This window comes from Mirounga leonina, unplaced genomic scaffold, assembly GCF_011800145.1.
Source record: "Mirounga leonina isolate KUSES-001 unplaced genomic scaffold, KU_Mleo_1.0 Mir_376, whole genome shotgun sequence".
Taxonomy (NCBI): domain Eukaryota; kingdom Metazoa; phylum Chordata; class Mammalia; order Carnivora; family Phocidae; genus Mirounga; species Mirounga leonina.
Window position 1 is genome coordinate 606839 of NW_023270718.1, and position 22098 is coordinate 628936.

A 22098-nucleotide genomic window follows, 5' to 3' on the forward strand; every position below is an offset into this window, starting at 1 on the left:
GAGCATTGGGACCATCAGTACTGTGGGTCTCACTATTATGGCTGGAGAAGTCACCCAACATGACCAAGGGGCAGCCATGCACAATCCCCAAGATCTAAGAAGGCCAGAATCCCCCTGGCAAGAGAGCAGTGGGAAAAGGGAAAGCAACGGATACTGGCTCTCACTTTGATTAAAATTAAAAAAAAAGAAACTGGAGCCAAGTATACAAAAAAACAAAATTCTTTCCATGATCTTACAACCAGCTTGTGACCAATCAGATGAGACAACTAGAAAACTCAATGACCAGAGGCATCAATTTGTCTGACTTTTTGTAACTCTCTCTCTTTTTTTTTTTTAAGTTTTATTTAGGTAATCTCTACACCCAATGTGGGGCTCAAACTCACGACCCCGAGATCAAGAGTTGCACGCTCCACCTACTGAGCCAGCCAGGTGCCCCTGACTTTCTGTAACTTTTAAAAACTTTCCAGTGAGAATGATTAATTAGGTTACTCAAATTTACATATGGACCCAGTCAAGAACCAATTAATAATTTTCAATCCCAAATACATTTAGGCTCAAATTGAAGATAAGTTCATATGTGTACTTCCTGTTAAGGCATTCTATTTGGTTCTATCCAACCTGTCCCATAGCTATCCCTCACCAGCAAGAACAACAGTGGTCACATCTCATATCTGAGATTTTTCTTTAACGCTACTTTTCCCAGGCCCAACAAGAAATGGTTATTTGGGTTTTGCAACAACATATTATGTCTGTTACCTACGGACGCATACAAAACCATCCCAAAAAGGGGCACCTGGGTGGCTCAGTCAGTTAAGCGTCTGCCTTCGGCTCAGGTCATGATCCCTAGGTCCTGGGATCGAGTCCCACATCAGGCTCCTTGCTCTGCTGGGGGCCTGCTTCTCCCTCTGCCTGCTGCTCCCCCTGCTTGTGTTCTCTCTCTCTCTCTGTCAAATAAATAAAATCTTAAAAAAAAAACACAAAACAATAGCCATTTTATCTGTGCACAATCCTGTGGGCCACCAGTTAGACTGGGCTTAACTTGTGCCTCTGCTGGTCTCACCTGGAGATGCTCATGTGGTTGCATTTGTCTGGTAATTTGATTGAGGCTGGATGGTCTAAGATAATATCACTCATGTGTCTGACAGTTGGTGCTGGTGAGCTGGGCCTCTCTGTCTACGTGATTTTTCATGCTCAACGTTCAGCCAGATTTCTTTAGGTGAGGGCCCCACGCAGCAAAATAGAGGAAGCCCCAATGTGCAAATGCTCATGTTTGTTAAGTTTATTCTAAACTTATTGTCTCATTGGCCAAAACGAGTCACACAGCCATGCCCAGCTTATTTTATTTTTTAAAAGATGTTATTTTTTTAAGTAATCCTATACCCAATATGGGGGCTCAAATTCACAACCTTGAGATCAAGAGTCATGCTCTACTGACTAAGCCAGCCCAGGTGCCCCTGTGCCTAGCTTTCAGGGATACAGAAACTTACCCCGGCTTTGGATGGGAAAGGCAGCAAAGATACACAGCAGAGGGGTATGTGAACAGGGATGGGAAGAATCTGTAGCCATTAAGCAATTTATACTGACTATATAAGAGTTTTAGTTGACGGGGTGAGTGTGTTTTCTGTAGTTGTCTCCTGACACAGAGGGCTGGCCATTTTATAGAATTCTCTTTGGCAACTTGAGTTGCAGGGATTTGGGAACACTTCACTCAGTCAAGGAACCTCTGATGGATCACCTTAGGATCTCAATTACCTGAGGGCAAATGAATTCATCAACTCTCCTTCTACCTCTTTGTCATCTTTGCTCTTAAGAATTTCCACTGGGGGGGTGGGGGGGCGGAGCAAGATGGCGGAGGAGTAGGAGACCTGGATTTCGTCTCCTCTCAGGAATTCAGCTGGATAGGGATCAAACCATCCTGAACACCTACAAACTCAACAGGAGATCGAAGAAAAGAATAGCAACAACTCTCTGAACAGAAAAGCGACCACTTTCTGGAAGGTAGGACGTGCGGAGAAGTGAATCCGAGGCGATATTCGGGAGGATAGACGGCGGGGGAGGGGCCTCGGTCGGCCGCTTCTGGCAAGTGATAGAACCATGGAGCACAAAATCGGAACTTTTAAAAGTCTGCTCCGCCGAGGGACGTCACTCTGGTGGCTAAGTGGGGGGTGGAACCCTCGTGGGACAGTGTGGTCTCAGGATCCCCGGGGTCACAGAAAGACCGGGGGTGCCTGAGTGCGGCAGAGCTCCCAGGTATCGGAGCGGGAAGCCGGCTGCAGAGGCGGAGCCCAGACGCGGGCTCTCAGCTCGGGGTGGCCATAAACCGTGATCCGCGGCCCAGTCGGGCCCCTGCTCCTCCAGCAGGGACCCAACAAGCGGCAGATCCGGGGAGACTCACCTTCCTTCCCCGGGAGGAGCCATGCGGGAGTGCACCGCAGGGATCTGCTGGGTTTGGAGACTGCACGCGGGGTCGGGTACCAGAGACAGAGGCGCGCGGTCACAGGCCGGGCGAGCACGGAGTGCGGCCAGAGACTGGGGAGACGGGAGTGACTGACGGCTTTTCTCTGGGGGCGCACTGAGGAGCGGGGCCCCAAGTTCGCGGCTCCTCCGGGGCGGAGATTGGGAGGCCGCCATTTTCACTCTCCGCCTCCAAAGCTGTACGGAAAGCTCGCAGGGAACAAAAGCCCCGGAGAGCAAACCCGAGCAGATTACTTAGCCGGGAGGGGGCAAGGGCGGGGCAATTCCGCCTCCGGCAGAGACATTTGGGAACCACGGCAACAGGCCCCTCCCCAGAAGATCAGTGAGAACAGCCAGCCAAGACCAAGTTTACCGATCAATGAGAACGGCAGAACTCCAGCGCTAGGGGAATACTGCACATAGAATCCATGGCTTTTTTACCATGATTCTGTAGTCTCTCAAAGTTAATTTTTTTTTAACTGTCTTTTTTTTTTTTTTTGAATTTTTCTTTTTCCCTTTTTCAACCAACATCTTATCAATCCCTTTTTTAAAAAAACATTTTTATTTTTCATTTTTAGAGTCATATTCTATCCCTTCATAGTAGTTACCTGTATTTTTGGCATATATATATAAGTTGTTCTCTCTTTAAAATTTTGAGATAGTTTCTTCTAACAGATCAAAATATACTCTAAATCTCTAGTGTATGGTTTTTTCCTACTCCCCTGCCTGATCACATTCTCTCCCTTTTTTTTTCTTTTTTTAAATCCTCTTCTTTCTTTTTTCGAACAACTTCTTATCAATTCCTTTTATAAAATTTTTTATAATTCCATCTTTACAGTCATATTCCATCCCTTCATCATATCAACCCTTATTTTTGTACATATATAAGTTTTTCTTTCTTTAAAATTTTGGGAGGCACTTTCTTCTAACAGACCAAAATACGCCCAAAATCTAGTGTGTGGCACTGATCTATGTACCAGCCTGATCATATTTGATCATATTCTGTTTTTTTTGTTTTGTTCTGTTTTTGTTTGTTTTTATCTTTATCTTTTTCTTTTTCTTTTTTCTCTCTTTCCCTTGCTTTTCCCACTGCTTCAGGTCTTTTCTGATTTGTTTAGAGTATACTTTCTGGGGACGTTGTTACCCTGTTAGCATTTTGTTCTCTCATTAATCTGTTCTCCTCTGGACAAAATGACAAGACGGAAAAAATCACCTCAACAAAAAGAACAAGAGGTAGTACCGACTGCCAGGGACCTACTCAATACGGACATTAGTATGATGTCGGATCTAGAGTTCAGAATCATCACTTTAAAGATACTAGCTGGGCTTGAAAAAAGCATGGAAGTTATTAGAGAAACCCTTTCTGGGGAAGTAAAAGAACTAAAATCTAACCAAGTCTAAATCAAAAAGGCTATCAATGAGGTGCAATCAAATATGGGGGCACTAACTGCTAGGATAAATGAGGCAGAAGAGAGAATCAGTGATATAGAAGACCAAATGATGGAAAATAAAGAAGCTGAGAAAAAGAAAGATAAACAACTACTAGATCACGAGGGTAGATTTCGAGAGATAAGCGATACCATAAGACGAAACAACATTAGAATAATCGGGATCCCAGAAGAAGAAGAAAGAGAGAAGGGGGCAGAAGGTATACTGGAGCAAATTATAGCAGAGAACTTCCCTAATTTGGGGAAGGAAACAGGCATCAAAATCCAGGAAGCACAGAGAACCCCTCTGAAAATCAATAAAAATAGGTCAACACCCCGACATCTAATAGTAAAACTTATGAGTCTCAGAGACAAAGAGAAAATCCTGAAAGCAGCTCAGGAGAAGAGATATGTAACCTACAATGGTAGAAACATTAGATTGGCAACAGACCTATCCACAGAGACCTGGCAGGTCAGAAAGGACTGGCAGGATATATTCAGAGCACTAAATGAGAAAAATATGCAGCCAAGAATACTATATCCAGCTAGGCTGTCATTGAAAATAGAAGGAGAGATAAAAAGCTTCCAGGACAAACAAAAAATAAAGGAATTTGCAAACACGAAACCAGCCCTACAAGAAATCTTGAAAGGGGTCCTCTAAGCAAAGAGAGAGCCTAAAAGCAACATAGACCAGAAAGGAACACAGACAATATACGGTAACAGTCACCTTACAGGCAATACAATGGCACTAAATTCCTATCTTTCAATAGTTACCCTGAATGTAAATGGGCTAAATGCCCCAACCAAAAGACACAGGCTATCAGATTGGATTAAAAAACAAGACTCATCGATATGCTGTCTGCAAGAGACTCATTTTAGACCCAAAGACACCCCAGATTGAAAGTGAGGGGGTGGAAAACCATTTACCATGCTAATGGACACCAAAAGAAAGCTGGGGTGGCAATCCTTATATCAGACAAATTAGATTTTAAACCAAGGACTCTAATAAGAGATGAGGAAGGACACTATATCCTACTTAAAGGGTCTATCCAACAAGAAGATCTAACAATTGTAAATATCTATGCCCCTAACATGGGAGCAGCCAATTATATAAGGCAATTAATAACAAAAGCAAAGAAACACATCAACAACAATACAATAATAATGGGGGACTTTAACACCCCCCTCACTGAAATGGACAGATCATCTAAGCAAAAGATCAACAAGGAAATAAAGACTTTAAATGACACACTGGACCAAATGGACTCCACAGACATATTCAGAACATTCCATCCCAAAGCAACGGAATACACATTCTTCTCTAGTGCCCCTGGAACATTCTCCAGAATCGATCACATCCTAGGTCATAAATCAGGTCTCAACCAGTACCAAAAGATTGGGATCATTCCCTGCCTATTTTCAGACCACAATGCTTTGAAACTAGAACTCAATCACAAGAGGAAAGTCGGAAAGAGCTCAAATACATGGAGGCTAAAGAGCATCCTACTAAAGAATGAATGGGTCAACCAGGAAATTAAGAATTTAAAAAATTCATGGAAACCAATGAAAATGAAAACACAACTATTCAAAATCTTTGGGATGCAGCAAAGGCAGTCCTAAGAGGAAATTATATAGCAATACAAGCCTTTCTCAAGAAACAAGAAAGGTCTCAAATACACAACCTAACCCTACACCTAAAGGAGCTGGAGAAAGAACAGCAAATAAAGCCTAAACCCAGCAGGAGAAGAGAAATAATAAAGATCAGAGCAGAAATCAATGAAATAGAAACTAAAAGAACAGTAGAACAGATCAACGAAACTAGGAGCTGGTTCTTTGAAAGAATTAACAAGATTGATAAACCCCTGGCCAGACTTATCAAAAAGAAAAGAGAAATGACCCAAATCAACAAAATCATGAATGAAAGAGGAGAGATCACAACCAACACCAAAGAAATACAAACAATTATAAGAACATATTATGAGCAACTCTATGCCAGCAAATTAGATAACCTGGAAGAAATGGATGCATTCCTAGAGATATATCAACTACCAAAACTGAACCAGGAAGAAATAGAAAACCTGAACAGACCTATAACCACTAAGGAAATTGAAGCAGTCATCAAAAATCTCCCAAAAAACAAAAGCCCAGGGCCAGATGGCTTCCCAGGGGAATTCTACCAAACATTTAAAGAAGAATTAATACCTATCCTTCTGAAACTGTCCCAAAAAATAGAAATGGAAGGAAAACTTCCAAACTCGTTTTATGAGGCCACCATTACCTTGATCCCAAAACCAAACAAAGACCCCATCAAAAAGGAGAACTACAGACTAATATCCTTGATGAACATGGATGCAAAAATTCTCACCAAAATACTAGCCAATAAATACAACAGTACATTAAAAGGATTATTCACCATGACCAAGTGGGATTTATCCCTGGGCTGCAGGGTTGGTTCAACATCCGCAAATCAATCAACGTGATACAATACATTAACAAAAGAAAGAACAAGAATCATATGATCCTTTCAATAGATGCAGAAAAAGCATTTGACAAAGTACAGCATCCTTTCTTGATCAAAACTCTTCAGAGTATAGGCATAGAGAGTACATACCTCAATATCATAAAAGCCATCTATGAAAAACCTACAGCGAATATCATTCTCAATGGGGAAAAACTGAGAGCTTTCCCCCTAAGGTCAGGAATGCGGCAGGGATGTCCACTATCACCACTGCTATTCAACATAGTATTAGAAATCCTAGCCACAGCAATCAGACAACAAAAAGAAAAGGCATCCAAATCGGCAAAGAAGAAGTCAAACTCTCACTCTTTGCAGATGATATGATACTTTATGTGGAAAACCCAAAAGACTCCACCCCAAAACTGCTAGAACTCATACAGGAATTCAGTAAGGTGGCAGGATATAAAATCAATGCACAGAAGTCAGTGGCATTCCTATACACCAACAACAAGACAGAAGAAAGAGAAATTAAGGAGTCGATCCCATTTACAATTGCACCCAAAACCATAAGATACCTAGGAATAAATCTAACCAAAGAGGCAAAGGATCTGTACTCAGAAAAGTATAAAATACTCATGAAAGAAATAGAGGAAGACACAAAGAAATGGAAAAACGTTCCATGCTCATGGATTGGAAGAACAAATATTGTGAAGACGTCAATGCTACCTAGAGCAATCTACACATTCAATGCAATCCCCATCAAAATACCATCTACTTTTTTCAAAGAAATGGAACAAATAATCCTAAAATTTGTATGGAACCAGAAAAGACCCTGAATAGCCAGAGGAATGTTGAAAAAGAAAAGCAAAGCTGGCGGCATCACAATTCCAGACTTCCAGCTCTGTTACAAAGCTGTCATCATCAAGACAGAATGGTACTGGCACAAAAACAGACACGTAGATCAATGGAACAGAATAGAGAGCCCAGAAATGGACCCTCAACTCTATGGTCAACTAATCTTTGACAAAGCAGGAAAGAATGTCCAATGGAAAAAAGACAGTCTCTTCAACAAATGGTGTTGGGAAAATTGGACAGCCACATGCAGAAGAATGAAACTGGACCATTTCCTTACACCACACACAAAAATAGACTCAAAATGGTTGAAAGACCTAAATGTGAGACAGGAGTCCATCAACATCCTAAAGGAGAACACAGGCAGCAACCTCTTCGACCTCAGCCGCAGCAACTTCTTCCTAGAAACATCACCAAAGGCAAGGGAAGCAAGGGCAAAAATGAACTATTGGGACTTCATCAAGATAAAAAGCTTTTGCAAAGCAAAGGAAACAGTCAACAAAACCAAAAGACAACCGACAGAATGGGAGAAGATATTTGCAAATGACATATCAGATAAAGGGCTAGTATCCAAAATCTATAAAGAACTTATCAAACTCAACACCCAAAGAACAAAGAATCCAATCAAGAAATGGGCAGAAGACGGGGCGCCTGGGTGGCTCAGTTGGTTAAGCGACTGCTTTTGGCTCAGGTCATGATCCTGGAGTCCCTGGATCGAGTCCCGCATTGGGCTCCCTGCTCGGCAGGGAGCCTGCTTCTCCCTCTGACCCTCCCCCCTCTCATGTGCTCTCTCTCTCATTCTCTCTGTCTCAAATAAATAAATAAAATCTTTAAAAAAAAAAAAAGAAAGAAAAAAGAAATGGGCAGAAGACATGAACAGACATTTTTCCAAAGAAGACATTCAAATGGCCAACAGACACATGAAAAAGTGCTCAACATCGCTCGGCATCAGGGAAATCCAAATCAAAACCTCAATGATATACCACCTCACACCAGTCAGAATGGCTAAAATTAACAAGTCAGGAAACGACAGATGTTGGTGGGGATGTGGAGAAAGGGGAACCCTCCTACACTGTTGGTGGAAATGCAAGCTGGTGCAGCCACTCTGGAAAACAGTATGGAGGTTCCTCAAAAAGTTGAAGATAGAGCTACCATACGATCCAGCAATTGCACTACTGGGTATTTACCCCAAAGATACAAATGTAGGGATCCGAAGGGGTACATGCACCCCGATGTTTATAGCAGCAATGTCCACAATAGCCAAACTGTGGAAAGAGCCAAGATGTCCATCGACAGACGAATGGATAAAGAAGATGTGGTATATATATACAATGGAGTATTATGCAGCCATCAAAAGGAATGAGATCTTGCAACGTGGATGGAACTGGAGGGTATTATGCTGAGCGAAATAAGTCTAACAGAGAAAGACATGTATCATTCTGGAGGGCAGAATGGTGAAGACTGTGGTCAGCGGGGCAGGGGGCAGGAAGATGGCAGTGGCCCCTGGGATGAGCAGACTGTGAGGAAATCTTGAAGGGGACAGGGGAAATTGTCCCACAGCACTGATATGAGGAATTCTTAATCTCAGGAAACAAACTGAGGGTTGCTGGAGCGGGGGGTGGGGTGGGAGGGATGGGGTGACTGGGTGATAGACACTGGGGAGGGTATGTGCTCTGGTAAGCGCTGTGAATTGTGCAAGACTGTTGAATCTCAGATCTGTACCTCTGAAACAAATAATGCAATATATGTTAAGGAAAAAAAAAAAGAAGAAGAAGATAGCAGGAGGGGAAGAATGAAGGGGGGAAATTGGAGGGGGAGACGAACCATGAGAGACGATGGACTCTGAAAAACAAACTGAGGGTTCTAGAGCGGAGGGGGGTGGGAGGGTGGGTTAGCCTGGTGATGGGTATTAAAGAGGGCACGTTCTGCATGGAGCACTGGGTGTTATGCACAAACAATGAATCATGGAACACTACATCTAAAAAAAAAAAAAATTATTTGTTGCTGAAAAAAAAAAAAGAAGAATTTCCACTGGGGGGGCGCCTGGGTGGCTCAGTTGTTAAGCATCTGCCTTTGGCTCAGGTCATGATCCCAGGGTCCTCGGATCGAGCCCCGTGTCGGGCTCCCTGCTCAGCGGGAAGCCTGCTTCTCCCTCTCCCACTCCCCCTGCTTGTGTTCCCTCTCTCGCTGTGTCTCTCTCTGTCAAATAAATGAATTAAAAAAAAAAAAAAAGGAATTTCCACTGGGTTTTTTGATAGTTAAAAAAAAAAAAAAACTGAACCTGGGGTGCCTGGATGGCTCAGTTGATTAAGCATCTGACTTCGGCTCAAGTCATGATCTCAAGCCATGACCTGGGATTGACCCCTACATCGGGCTCAGTGCTGAGCACAGAGTCTACTTGTTCCTCTCCTTCCCCCACTGCTCCTCCCGCCACTGATGCTCGTTCTCGCTCTCTCTCTCAAACAAATAAATTAATAAAATCTTTAGGAAAAAAAGCAGATAATCTTCTAGATCTAAGGAAGGCTAAATCTAATGTTTTCATTAGTCTTAAATTTTCTGAACCGTGTCAACTTGGCCCTGCTGGTTTAAAATCAGAGCAATGGGCAACCATTCGCTGTGTTTAATTTATCAACAGTGATCTACACCTCGTCATTGGTTTAAAAATAAAGAAGTGTTCTAATCCGGTATGGTGGCCTTTATAACTTTTAAGACCAAGCGGCCATCTGAGTGTCTCCATAGCCTGTCCCAGGGACAGAATATCCAGCCCACTTCCACGGAGCTGCACAGCCTCGGGTGGGGTCTTTGAGTCCCTCAAATGACCATGATGGGGGCAGCACACTGAACCCCCAGAGACTGTCACTGTTTACAAGTCCTCGTGGGAAGGGAAAGGTCTGAGTGGTGTGGACACAGGGCTGGAGGAGATGAAGGTGTTGAAAGGGGACAGATCAAAGGATCCAAGGGAGCTGAAGGGAAAGTCAAAGGGCCAAACAGGAGGAAGGAGGAACAGGGAAGGATGGCAGAGGAGGAGGTTTCAGATGTGCCAGATTGCTGAATTCCCAAGGTGCCCCAATTAGCCATTAACATTCCCAAGGGTATCTCAGAAAACCTCGCCATTTCTGAAGCTTTGGAGCAAAAGGAGGGCAGAATGGTGAAGACTGTGGTCAGCGGGGCAGGGGGCAGGAAGATGGCAGTGGCCCATGGGATGAGCAGACTGTGAGGAAATCTTGAAAGGGACAGGGGAAATTGTCCCACAGCACTACTTTCCTCTCATACACAATCCCGGGGTCCTAGAGGAAAGGGAGCCCCACTGGCGCGTGGGAGAACTGCAAGGTTCCTGTCAACACAAACAGAGCTACTGGTGTCCAGAAGATCTGGAGCACCAAGAGCCAAATGGTAAACCTGGGCCTCTCGGGGGCACCTGGGTGGCTTAGTTGATTAAGCCTCTCCCTCCGGCTCCAGTTGTGATCCCAGGGTGTTGGGATCAAGCCCCGCATGGGGCTCCCTGCTCGGTGGGGAGTCTGCTTCTCCCCCTGCCTGCTCCTCCATCCCACTTGTGCTCTCTCTCTCTCTCAAATCAATAAAGAAAATCTTAAAAACAAACCAAAAAACCAGAAACCCAAAACGTGGGCCTCTTGGTCACCCAGCTGGTAAACAGACTGCAAGTTCACGAGACATGCCTTGTGTTGTGAGAAAGGAAACCATGGTTCTCCTATAGAGCTTCCATATCAATAGTTGCTGGGATTCGTGCAACAGCTAGGAACCCTTCCTGCGTGTGAGAACGTGATGACAGAGAATGACTCAGTGCCAGGTTATAACAGGCTGGTGGGAAGCAGACAAGCACACACTCACCATGTCCGATAACGAGTCAATCATGTTCCCTATCAAACTTTGGGTCATGGAGTTCATGGTAGAAGCTGTAGCTACCTTTGTCCTGCATAAAGTAAGAAGGTATATCCCAGGTTTGTTCATGACATTTCTGGAGAAACAATGGAAATTCATGGATTGGTTTAAAAAGATGAGCCAATTTCTATTGAAGAGAACTCTTATGTCATTGACAAACTTATTTCTGTTGTACATAATATGACTGACGGAAAATTCTTGATAAATACGCCATATTGTTTTGCACACAAGATGTTTTCTAAACCGAATGATGTGATTGTGGTTTAACTACTTGTCTACCTGTATAATCTGAACTTTCTGTGAGAATTCTTGTCATTGAAAAACTTATTTCTGTTGTACACAATATGATTGATGGAAAAAAAATTTTTTTTTACAGAAAGGTCTTGATAAATATGCCATATAGTTTTGGAGACAAGATGTTTTCTTAACCGAATTTAACTACTCGTGTACCTGTGTAATCTGGACTTTCTGCGAGAATTCTTGTCATTGGAAAACTTACTTCTGCTGTACACAATATGATTGATGGAAAAAAAAATTTTTTTTACGGAAAATTCGTGATAAATATGCCATATTGTTTTGGACACAAGATGTTTTCTAAACTAATCATTGAGCACTACATCAAAAACTAATGATGCGCTATATGAAGAATTTATATAAACCTACGGGTTTTTACCTTCATCAAATCTTTCTCCTCCCGCGCTCAGAGCACATTTCAGGTTCCTCCTGAATCTGTGCCTCCCAGATTTCAAAAAAAGTTTTGTTTTGCTTTGCAGCCTCAGTTCTTTCTTTTTTGGCACAAAGGAGCAAATAAACTTCTTATCAACAAATGGAGTGTCTGCAGCCTTATTCCCCAGCCCTAGGCTGACTTCTTTCTCCTGTGTGGCTCAGGCTCTGTGGCCAGGATCCGAGGAGGAGGAGGGAAAAACCACAGTGGATGAGAAAGAGAGCTCCATGCCATGGCGTAGGGTGGGCTGGAGAGGGAGGGGTCCGCGGCCTGGCTGGGATTTGCTGCGTGGAGGATGGGGGTGGGGATGGTTTCCAAGACGTAATATTGGGGGCTCAGCATCCCAGGGGGCTTTGGAGAGGACTCCTCTCTGAAGACTTGGAAAACTGGAGTCTGGGCTGCTCTGAAGCTTCAGCCTCCACATTGGAAACACAGCTTGGAAATGGCAACCTCGAACTCAGGCCCACAAGCCCCAGGCCCCCGCCAACAAAGAGACATGGGGGACTGGTCCATCCTCATGAATCTGTCTGCTCCCTTGGAGACCCCCACCCAGGGGTCTGTAAATATGCTTTGTAGCCTGGCAGGCAGCTGTGAGAGCTGGACGCCCCCCGCTCCTGGGGGCCAAAAGCCTTTCCCACCACCCCATCTGCACAGGTGACTTCACACACAGTTTGGGGATCCCATGGCTGGTGTCACACCCAAGGCACCCTTGGTGGCAAATGCAGGAACTCTGGGGGCTGTCTGCTTGACAGTTTCAAAAGCACCTACTAGTAGAAAGGCCCTTTTATTTATGAAGAAATAAAACTGGCTGCCAAGTGCCCTGAACCCCACAGAGCTCCCCCCCTCCCCTTTCAAGTTGACCCCCATCCAAGGCTCGGCAGATTCTGCCCCCTTTTCTCATTGCATCCGGGCTCTGCCCACTCTGAGGTCACCCGGCCTCAGTCCCCTTCCTGACGGACTCCTGTCCTCCCTGTGCCCCGCAAACTGCTCTCCCCATGTCTTCCAGTTACATCAAAACCCCCTGGAGGATCTTGATAATGAGTCTATGAGCTGAAGGGTCCTTGGGGAAGAAATGAGACCTTTGCCTTCTAGAAGAATCCCGAGTGACGCTGAAACTGCCCGACACAGGCTCTGCTTTGATCTGGACCCTGGGAAACCCTGGCCCTCCCTGCCCAAACCAGGATCCCTCAACCCCGTTGCCTTTCTTTCCCTTTGTGCCCTCCACCCCCTCCATTCCCCCCAGCCAACCACACTACTCCTGACCCGAGACCCCTTCCTCCCAAGAATGGCCTCTGGCCTCTGCGTGATCCCCGTGCCCCACAATCCTTCCTGGCTCTCTGGACTCGGCTCCCCCACTGGACTCTAGCCTCCCCCTCCCTCCACCTCCTGCCCTATTCCCGCCGATCATCAGGGCCCCTCTGCCAAACCTTGAGCCCCCGCGCCCCCGTAGTCTCTGTCTGCAGTTCTCTGGGCTTCTACCGCTTAATGGCTCCCCAGTCGGCCAGGAGCTCTCCCAAATCCAGTGCTTTGTCTTTAGTGTCAGGGCACTCATCTCCATAACCATCTAACCTGTTTATAAACCTCTTCACGGGCCTGGCGCCCACAACCCCCTAATGGACTTCACTGTGCCCGAAAAGAGGTGTCTGTACGGATGCCCAAACTTCTCAGACTCTGGGAAAATGCTTTTCTTCTCCCTTCTAACTTCTGGAGGCTGTCCTCATTCTGGGTTCTGGTCCCCCATCACACCCATCTTCCCTCCTCTCCCATCTTCTCTTTTCCTTCCTAGGCCAACACTCTCTCTCTCTCTCTCTTCAGATGACAGACCACCCAGATAGTCCAGAGTCATCTTTCCATCTCACAGGTGCAGTGTCTTTGCCAGGGAATGGAACATTCTCAGGATCCAAGGATAAAACTCAGGGTAACTTTGGGGGCAGTTTTCTGCTGTACCACAGTACTAAAGAACCCCAGTAATTTTCTCTTCATATTAAAAAAAAAAAAAAGCTCGGGGCGCCTGGGTGGCTCAGACGTTAAGCGTCTGCCTTCGGCTCAGGTCATGATCCCAGGGTCCTGGGACCGAGCCTCGCATCAGGCTCCCTGCTTGGTGGGAAGCCTGCCTCTCCCTCTCCCACTCCCCCTACTTGTGTTCCCTCTCTTGCTGTCTCTCTCTCTCTGTCAAATAAATAAATAAAATCTTTTTAAAAATAAATAAATAAATAAAAATTTAAAAAATTAAAAAATAAAGCTTTAAAAAAACTACCCAGTTGCAGTCCTGTGTCTGTGATCATGGTAACATGCCATCCCCCCACTTGTATCTCCTCATGCTCCCCAGTCCCATTGCTTCCCATCAGAAACAACACCTTTGCTCCTTCTGATTTGCTCTTTTGCTGTTGGCAGATTATTCCAAAGAGGAGAACCTTTTCCTTTCACATCCTCTTATTCAAAGCAGACCAAATATCCAACAAAGTTTTGTCTTTGTAACAAAGAAAATACTGAATTCCACTTGGACATCACAACACTTGATACCAAAGGCTCTTGTCAAAAGTTCTTAGACATAAACCCAGGTAATCTCAGCCTGAGGGAACCAGGACAAATAAAATTGCCTGACCATGAAACATTTGCAACTGTCTATGTATGTGCATTCGGGCTCTGTGCTAGGCTGTCATCTGTCCTATGCTGGAAACAATGCCATTTCACACTGGGACAAAACTGTTCTCATTAAACCCATGCACTATACCTTGCTCCCAACGTTGTTTTTCTACTCCCTGATTTCTCCTACCCAAGGATCATTCATGTGGAAGGATGATTATCTTTCCTACATAACTTTCGTTTTTTTAAGATTTTATTTATTTATTTACTTGAGAGAGAGAGAGAGAGAGAACATGAGTGAGGGAGGGGCAGAGCAGAGGAAAAGTGAGAAGTGGACTCCCCACTGAACAGGGAGCCTGATGCGGGGCTCGATCCCAGGACCCCGGGATCATGACCTGAGCCGAAGGCAGACACTTAACCGACTGAGCCACTCAGGCACCCCTATTTGGGATGAGATGCTTCTCCGTACCATCCCCAAATGCCCAAGGGTCAGGAGGAAGAGGAAGGGAAGGGAGATGAGACCTAACGCCCCAGTGACTATAGGGAGTTGAGGGGTTCAGAAGAAATGCACGGGTGTGCCAGTTAGGGATAAAGGGGTGGAGGATGTAGAGGTATCGATGGGGGACAATCAAAAGATTCAAGAGAGCCGAAGAAAACATCTAAGCTATAAAAAAGGATGAATAAGGATCAGGGGATGATGAGAACGGAAGTCTTAGATGAGCCAGGTTGGGGATTCCATGTTGCTAGAAATGCCCAATGAAGTCCCTCTGTGTCCTTAGGAGATGTTTGCCATTTCTGGAGATACTGAACTGATTTAGTGCCATAGTTGTAAAGCACAGTCAGTGACAGAAGAAAAGATGACAAACTACAGAATAAGATGACAAACTACCCATGGATTAATAGATAGTCAAACCAGAGAGAAAAAAGTTTGAAAAGAGGGGCACCTGGGCGGCTCATTAGGTTGAGCTCCCCCAGCTCTTGATTTCGGCTCGGGTCCTGGGATGCAGCCCCACATCAGCCTCCCTGCTCAGTGGGGACTCTGCTTGTCTCTCCCTCTGCCTTTCACCCTGCTTGTGTTCTCTCTCAAATAAAAGAAAAAAAAAAATCTTTAAAAGGAAAAAAAACTTGAAAAGAGCAGGGAAAGAGTTCAGCTTGCTCAATCTCCTTCCTCCTGAAGGAAAGGGGACCAGAGCAACTGCTTCTTTGAAAATCCATCCTCTTTAGGAACAAAACCATGTCTCAGAAGACTTCATATTGTTAATATGTCCAAACCCCCAAAGTGATGTACACATTCAATGCAATCCACGTTAAAATCCCAATGGCATTTTTGGCAGGAAGTAGAAAAAAAAATCATCCCTCAACTCATAACCCCAAGGAGCCAGAACAATCTAGAAAAAGAAGAAGTAGGAGGCTTGTACATCCCAATTTCAAAACATATTACTGAGCTACAGGAAACAAAAGAGTGAGGTCCTGGCATAGACACAGAGACACACATAGACCAAATGAACAGAACAGAGAGCCCCTAAATTTCAGAGCCTTCCACACATGGCCAAATGATCTTCCCCAGGGTGCCAATCCCATTCGAATGAGAAAGGACAGTCTCTTCAATGAAAAGGCTTGGGAAGACAGGATATCCACATACAAAGAAGGAATCCGGACCCTTCCTTTCCACCATACACAAAAATTAACTGAAAATAGATAATGCGTCTCAACAGAGAACCTAAGACCGTGACGCTGAGAGAGGAAAAGCGGAGAAAAGCTTCATGACATTGGACTTGGCAATGATGTCGGGGATATGACACCAAAAACACAGGCAACAAAACCAACGAGAAAACCAGGGCCATTTCAAGCTTACAGACTGTTGGCCCTCAGGAGAAACAATCAACTGAGTTAAGAGGGAACCTACATAATAGTAAAAGGATTTGCAATTCCTATGTCTATTAAGGGATTCAAATTGAAAAGATGTAAAGAAACTCTACAATTCACAACAACAAGGAAAACAAACTACCCAAGTAAACAACGGGCAAAATACTTGAAGAGGCATTTCTCCAAAGATACGCAATGGCCACCAAGCTTCTGAGAACAGGCTCAGCACCAGTAATCATTACAGAAAACAAATCAAAGAACAAAGACATATCATGTCACACCCGTTAGGATGGCCTCCATCAAAAACAATAACCAAAAGAACCCAAAACCCAAAAACCGTAAAACAACTTGTGTTGGGGAGGATCTGGAGGCATTGGAACCCTGGCCCCATGTCAGTGAAAATGTAAAATGGCCCATTGGCCGTGGAACACAGTGCAGAGTTTTCTCCAAATGAAGAAATAGACTTACCACATGATGGAGCAATCTCACTCCCGATGTTATATCCATAAGAATTGGAAGCAACGTTACAAAGGATACTTGCACATCCCCGTTCGTTGCAGTGTTCTTCTCCAGAGTCAAGCACCCACATGTCCACACACAGAGGAATGGATAAAGAACGTGTGGCATCTACATAACAGAATGTTATTCTATCTTAGAAAAGAAGGTAATTCTGGACCTTCTGCGAAGTGAAATGAACATGTCACAGAAAGACAAATACCCTGTGATTCCTCTTATATGTGTATCTAAAGTAGTGACATTTCAAAAACGGAAAGAACTGTGGGGGCAGTGGGGCAGACGGGGAGGAAACACAGAGCTGTGGGTACAGATCCTCAGTCACAAAATGAACAGGTGCTATAGAGATGCGTTGTACGGCAATGAGAATATATATACCCCTGCATGTACACTGGTTCATGGCTAATGGTAGTAAATATAATGTTATGTGTTTTTTACTATAATTTTTAACAGATTTCTTTAAGGGAGAAACCGGGGTAAAGAACCCTGGGGCCTTTGAAACCTTCCTGCCTTCAAAGAGGAAGTTCTGGGTGTGACAAATACAAAGTGTTGGTGGGTGAGGTTCATTTCCTGTTCTCAATCAGGCCATTTCACCCTAGATGGTTGCTTGTGGGGTCTCTGAGCCCCTCAAGAGCCCACAGTTGGGAAGAGGCTCAAAGCTCCAGTGATTATCGGGAGATAATCGGGAGATATCGGGAGAAGGGCCGGGCAGGGATGGAAACAGGGGTAGAGGAGGTAGCAGTGTGGAAGGGGGACAGATGAAGGGATTCAAGAAAGCTGAAGAATCAGGCGCCTGGGTGGCTCAGTTGGTTAAGCGACTGCCTTCGGCTCAGGTCATGATCCTGGAGTCCCTGGATCGGGTCCCACATCGGGCTCCCTGCTCGGCAGGGAGTCTGCTTCTCCCTCTGACCCTCCCCGCTCTCATGTGCTCTCTCTCATTCTCTCTCTCTCAAGTAAATAAGTAAAATCTTTAAAAAAGAAAAGAAAGCTGAAGAATCTAAAATGTGACATTAAAAAAGAAAAAGTAAAAAGGGGGTGCCTGGCTGGCTCAGTCCAGAGCATGAGACTCTTGTCTCTAGGTGGTGATCTCAAGCTTACTTTAAAAAATAAAAATAGAAGTTCTTGGGTGGGTCAGTTGGTTAAGCATCCAACTCTTGATCTCAGCTCAGGTTTTGATCTCAGGGTTTGTGTTCCAGCCCCGCGTTGGGCTCCATGCTGGGCATGGAGCCTATACTAAGAAAAATGTGTTTTAATTAAAAATGAAGTTTAAAATAATGGAAATCAAAAAAGGAAGAATGAGGACAGGGGATGGTGTGGAGGGAGACACCTTAGATGAGCAGGTTGGGAAGCTCCTGTGTCAGAGGCTCTATGTGGCCATGGAAGCTCCCTTGTGTTTAAGAAAACCTTTGCCTTTTCTGAAGATACTAAATAGAATTAGCACCCTAAAGGGGAAGCGTCTAGCAGGCAGTGCAGAGGAGAGAGGAGGAGAGTCCCTCATGGCGTTAACAAACGGTGAGGGCAGAGGACACTTTGCAGAGGCACAAAACATGTTTCTTGGTTCCTCCCACTTATGGGCTCCAGGATAGGCATGGAGGGAACCCCTCTGAGCGGGCAGAGCCGCAAAGTCACAGGAAAGGGACCAGAGAAACTGCTTCTTGGAATATCAACCATCCTCACCCAAGAGAGCCAGCTGGTGCTCTGGGGCCTGTCCTCTTTCTGGGCTCAAGGGTACCATTGGGGTTCACATTAAGAGACAGGATTTCTTACCACAGTTTTTGACCCCCACGCAGCCCTGGGACGTGGTAGCCACGCTGGGCTCACCAGGCCTGGGCTTACTGAGCGGACCTTCCCTTTTTGTACGAGTCTGCAGCTTGGGTCCACGAAGCCCCAGCCTCCCCCCTGCCAGTAGCCTGAAGGACCTTCCGTGCAGGGGCTGCCCTCCCAGGTACACGTGGGCAGGGATGAAGGCACGTGATGAATCTGAAGACCCAGAGGAAGGGCCTGGCTCAAGAGAGACCATGGAGGGGAGAGGGTGTGCGTGGAGCAACCACTCAGTGGGGCATCTCTCCTGGGGCCACCTGGAAATGTGCAGCCTGCCGTGTTCTGGCTCTTTTGCCTCATCATTCAAATGAGGTCTTTACAGAGGTAAAGAGCTACATGGAGGTTTGAGTCTTCATGATCCCACCACACAATTACAAGAAAGGGGATCTACCCCCAGGAATGAAAGGACAGGGAGACCCACCCTCTCTACTCACACCCACCTCCCCTCAAACCTGGAGCGGCCAGTGCGCCTGAAGCCTGGGGGCCCATCATGCAGGGCTTTGGAGGCCACATGAGGGACCCTGTGTCTCATTCGAAGTGCAGTCGGACGTGTCTGAAGAGACTGTTTATTCGTTGTTTGATCTGTTTTCTAGAAGCGACATGATCTATTTACATGACGTTATTCTAGTGGTATCGCTCTGCTTGCGCGCAGAGAAGACCCCAGAGAGAGGAGACGGTGGAAGCTGTCATAGGCAGAAGTGACCCCCAAGGATGTCCACACCCTGCTCCCCAGCGCCTGGGAATACGTGACTGGACAAGGCAACGGGGAATTAAGGTTGTTACCAGGCTGGCCTTTAAATGGGGAGACGGCCTTGGGCGATCCCTGTGGCTCTGTGTCAGGCTTCTGACCTACAAAACTCTAGGATTAACACGTTGTGTTGTGTGAAGCCACCGCGGTTGTGGTCATTTGTTACGGCAACAGGAGGAACCTCACGCCCTGCAAGGCTGGTTAGACCCTGCCAGGTCCACGGAGGAAATGACAATTTGGACTCGTGGTCACGGTGGAGGAGAAAGTGGTAGAGAAATAGGAGAAATGGCGGGGCAGGTGGGGGACCTGGAGAGGTGTGGGTGACAGATTCCACGTGGGGCAGGGGGGACCAAAGATTCAATAGTGACTCTCATGATTCTTGCTGCGGCCCCCACGTGGCGGGAAAGACCTTTAAGAGAAGGAGATGTGTGCAGGCTGAGCCTGTGTGGAGACCGGAAGTGAATGCTGGAATTATGTGTGCAGTTAAGGCGCTGAGAGGGGGCGCTGGGACGGGTTCGGCTTGATCCCAGCTTGTGCGAGAGGCCAGAGAGGAGAGGTGGGGCCGTCCATCCAGCAGGACACGATCCTCACGGTGTCCACCGGGGCCTGGAGGCATCCATCAAGCCCGACGTGTCCCCCCACGCACTTGAAAAGTACATCCAGTGGGGTGCCTGGGTGGCTTAGTCAGTTAAGCGTCTGACTCTTGATTTCCGCTCAGGTCATGATCTTGGGGTCGTGGGATTGAGCCCCACATCAGGCTCCACGCACAGCAGGAAATCTGCTTCTCCCTCTCCATCTGCCTCCCACCCCCCCGGTGCGCACTCTCTCTCTCTAATAAATAAATGCAATCTTTAAAAAAAATTAAAATAAAAAATAAAAAACTGAACCTAAAGAAAGATTTACTATTACTTTGTGTACATCAGTGAATACAATTTTAAACCCACACTAACTCTGAATGCCTGCTTTTGTATTACTTTATATAGAAGTGGGTTGGGGCCATACAATGCCAAAAACGAATTAAAAACACACATGGCAAATAAAAATGCCATGCTCCCTCCCTGACTAGGGTCAAGCAAGCAGATACATACAGGCAATTTACTTTAGAATAGAAAAGGAAAAAAAAGCCCCTCATCTAAGCTTGTGAATTCTGGTACAAACTTAAAAAAACCTTCCAGGGAGCTATATGTGGAACAACGTCCAAAACCCACTCTGAAAGGGAAAACATTCAAATTCCAAGAAACCAGGGCAGAGAGACCTTGTTGAAGACACAGGACATTCAGTAGAGACCCTAGAAAAATTATACCTTCGGAGCAAGGCTAAACCAGCCCTAGAGTGAAGTCTATACCCAAGCTAATAAAATTTAAATATTCTATATTATTCTATACTACATATTCTTAAATATTTCCAGATATTAGCAACGAACAACTGGAAAGTGAAATATTTTTTAGATACCATTGGAGGGGGGTGCCTGGCTGGCTTGGCCGGTGGAGCATGCGAGTACACTATTCTGTACTCACTACTTCAACTGCAACACACATCTCTCTCAATCTATGATGGCTTGAATTGTGTCTCCCCCCCTTCCAAATTCATATGTTGAGGTCCTGACCCCCAGTACCTCAGAAAGTGACCTTATTTAGAGATAAAGTCTTTACAGAGGTAATCAAATGAAGATGAGGTCATTAAGGTGGGACCCAATCCCGTATGACTGGTGTCCTTATTCAAAGGGAAAAATCTGCACACAAACACACACAGAGGGCAGAGGATGTGAAGACTCAGAGAGAAGACAGCCATCCACAAGCCAAGGAGAGAGGTCTGGGACGGATCCTTCCCTCCCAGCCCTCAGAAGGAACGAACCCTGCCAACACCTTGACTTTGGGCTTCCAGCCTCCAAAAGTGTTATGATAATACCTTTCCGTTGTGTAAGCCTCCCAGGCTGTGGTACTTAGTAATGGCAGCCCCAGAAAACAAATCCACAGGCCAAGAGTCAATTTAGGATGATCTTCACTACAGGAGCTAGAAGCCAGCTGTGGGGTCAGGCCTGGAGGCAGGGCAAGTGCTAGTCAGAGAGACGGGAGGGGATGAGGGAGGATCCCAGGGCCTAAGGGACAGGGTCCTTGGGACCAGAACTGCCTCTTCATATTTATACTAACTATTCTTAATGTTTTTGTTAATAATATATTAATAATTGGGGCACCTGAGTGGCTCAGTCGGTTAGGCGTCTGCCTTCGGCTCAGGTCATGATCCCAGGGTCCTGGGATCGAGCCCCGTATCGGGCTCCCTGCTCTGTGGGAAGCCTGCTTCTCCCTCTCCCGCTTCCCCGCTTGTGTTCCCTCTCTCTCTGTGTCTCTCTGTCGAATGAATAAATAAAATCTTTAAAATAATAATAATAATAATAATATATTAATAATTATACTTAATATTAACTGTCCCCAACTGAAAGTTTTTAATATATTTTTATGTAAAATTAAGAGCTTTTACTAACACCATTCTGACTGAGGCATCTTCTCTATTAAAAATAAATATTCATTTATAGCTTAACTTCTAGGAATAGTACCAATTCTGAAAGTACACAAAGGGTACTTTATTTTGTTTGGATGCTGAGAGTTGAGGGGGGTAGTGACTTGGATTGCTGGGTCCAGATGACAGTAGGCTGGGACCTGGACCCCTGAGTCTGAGGGAGGAGAGGACCAGGGGCCTGATTCCTGGGTCTGAGGGAGGAGGGGGCTGGGGGCCTGGGCTCCTGGGTCTG